The following is a 2898-nucleotide window of genomic DNA, read 5'->3' on the forward strand; positions in this document are numbered from 1 at the left end:
CCAGTGGCTAACATTTCTTCTTTTCTTTTAAGTACCAAAGTCAACATAGCTAGAAAGGGTAAATAGCATTTTAGTTTTATTAAGATAATAGTTTTCCCCTCATGAATTTTTTGAAAAATTCAAAGAAACTCCCAGAGTCTACCCTTGGAAATCCAACTCTGAGAGTCTCTGGTTTAGGGAACTTGCCTAGGGTCGCACTCTGTGCCAGTTCATGGAATAGGTTTTCTGGGTGGAGATGACCCCCAGCGCTTTCCCTGACTCCACCCGAGACATCTCCTCAATCTTGTATCTGCTACTGGGAAGAGTTAAGAAAGTGCTGAAGTCAAGGAGATAAATTCGATGTTTCGCTGCATCCAAGTCTTACCTCCAACACCTTTTTCTTGTTAGCTTGATGTCATCCTGCCTTCCTCTAGGTCAGAGTTACAAGAGCTAAAAGCATTGCAGTTCTCTGAGTTAGAGACTAGGTGCCAAAAGCCAGCTAAGCTATCTCAGGCTGAGTTTTCTTTCTTTTCATCCTGAGGCAACAGAAACCAAAAAAAAAAAAAAAAAAAAGAGGGGTCTAAACAAAAGACATCCAGACCAGGAGGCTTGAAGCTGCTGCTGAATTTTAATGTTCAGACACATCATCTCGCCAGAAGTTTCACTTCCAGCCGCTGACAACAGACAGCCCTCGAGCTCTTTTGTATTATGTCACTCATCGTCTGGTTGGGGTGAAAAGAAAGGGATAGCTTTTCAGAAGGAAAGTATGCATTTACTTTGAAATTATTCTGTTATACTTATTGAATCACAAGTTAAATTAAGAAAACATGCATGTGTGCCCAGTTGTGTCTGACTCTGTTCGACCCCATGGTCTGTAGCCCACCAGGCTCCTTTGTCCATGGGATTTCCCAGGCAAGAATACTGGAACAGGTTGCCATTCCCTTCTCCAGGGGATCTTCCCAACCCAGGGATCAAACCTTCATCTCCTATATTGGCAGGTGGATTCTTTACCACTGAACCACCAGGGAAGCCCATCATTTGCCTAAATGTATGTAATAGACCTGCATATGGAAGTGAAAATAAAATTTACTGCTGGAGAAGAGACCTGAATGTGTCCAAATAAAGTTTCTCCAGCTGATTGAAAACATTTTTTTTCCTATTTCTGGTAAGAATTCAGATTAAAAAGCCTCATATTCAGCTTCATTTGTGGCTCACACCCATGCCCCTGTTACTATGGCAACTGAGATCCCAGGTCTCATGAGATCAGTGTCACCTCTTTCTCCCCAGGTGGTTCTGGCTTCTTGGAGTCAGTTCTGCTCCAATCCCATTCCTGAAGTCGGTTCAGACGAGCCCAGCCGTCTGTATTCCACAGCTAATAAATCCAGCAGACTTCATGGAAATACCATCTACAAAGTGTCTCATCTCTAAAGCTGGGCTGCGCATAGTATTTTTGGATTTGCAATTAATTATCTCCAGCCGTTGGAGAGCAAAGAACACTCCAACCTAAAGCATCAAATGAACATCCTCCATGCCCTGGGGTCGCAGAGTTCACTGAGCTCGTGTGACCTTGAACTGCACAGAATCCCTTAGCGACACGAAAGGACATTCCATCCAGCATTGCTAGCTTCACGGAAAATGCGTCCCAGAGGCTGTGAGTTCTGAGCCTAGGGTCACACTCCTGACTCGCTCTTGGTCCAGGACTTGCTCTCAGGTTTTGTACTGTACGTTTTATATGATATGTTTTTCTTAAATGTTGTTCCACTTTTTTAATGAGGAATCCTGGAAGCCACAAACTACCTCAGGTGTACACAGCGTGTGTCTGTGTGTGCGTGTGTGTGTGTGTGTGTGCAGGTGAGGGAAGACAGGAAGTGTAAAGAAGCAGCATATAAATTAGGGCAAACCCTCAAGTGCACCAGTTCCATCAACCCCATCTTATTAGTTGTGGAATACAGTGCTGCTGCCAGGCCGCTGGGCCAGAGACGGTGTCACCAAGGGAAAACATGGGCCTGTGATTCTGCTCAGGGTGAGTGGTCATGAATGGTGGTTTCTGTCCGTCTCCGTGTGGATGCTCGAGATCCTGATGAGAGGCTGTGTCTCAGGCCCTGAAAGGGGCTTGGGGGCTGAAGTCTGGTGTTCCCTGGTACCTTACGATTGTGAACAGGATATTCATTACTCATTCTTGACTCTACTAACTAAAAGTTGGGCAGCATTTCAATACTCTCCTTGTGCAATTCTGCAGCCAACACTCAGTGATCGAGGGGCTGTGCTTTACGGATTCCACTCTCCTCCTCTCTTATCCTCCCATCCAAACCCCCTCACCTCTGCCTTTGTCAAAGGCACTGATGGTGTCTTCTCCACAAGAGGCTGGCTGGGAGTGTGAGGAAGAGGCAAAACTCAAAGGTAATTTTGTCCTCTTGTTGTTAAATTTTTTCTTAATTTTTTAATAGTACGATAATTGCTTTACAATGTTGTGTTGCTTTCTGCCATACAACGATGAGAATCAGCCAAAGGTATACATATGTCCCTTCCCTCTAAAAGTGTGGAAACATTCATGAATTTTCACGTCATCCTTGCTCAGGGGCCACGCTAATCTCTGTATCGTTCTAGTTTTAGTATAAATGCTGCCAAAGCAAGCTCTACTTTGTCTCCTTATCCCTGTGAGCTGAGAACAGAGGGACCATGAGCTCGAGGTCATCAAAATACACACGGTGACCATGAGGCGGCTGTCAGGACCTGCCATCTAGGGGGTGGCTCTTAGAAGAACCACTCCCCACCCTCTGCTCTTGTTGCTGGTGGAGGTCACTGTGAGCCCCACAGATGACCTGGATATCACACACATGCACACATGCACACGTGCACACACACTCTTCACACTACTGACTGGGGTCACACATGTGCTGACATGGCTGTGTTTCCAAG

General features: G+C 45.5%; 1 pseudogene; it reads right to left on the minus strand.

Moving 5' to 3' along the window:
• Nucleotides 1–2512: 2512 nt before the first annotated feature.
• On the minus strand, nt 2513–2612 carry LOC113883069 (annotated as a pseudogene).
• Between the last annotated feature and the right edge of the window lie 286 nt (nt 2613–2898).

Source organism: Bos indicus x Bos taurus, chromosome 24 (genome assembly GCF_003369695.1).
Source record: "Bos indicus x Bos taurus breed Angus x Brahman F1 hybrid chromosome 24, Bos_hybrid_MaternalHap_v2.0, whole genome shotgun sequence".
NCBI classification, from domain to species: Eukaryota; Metazoa; Chordata; class Mammalia; order Artiodactyla; family Bovidae; genus Bos; species Bos indicus x Bos taurus.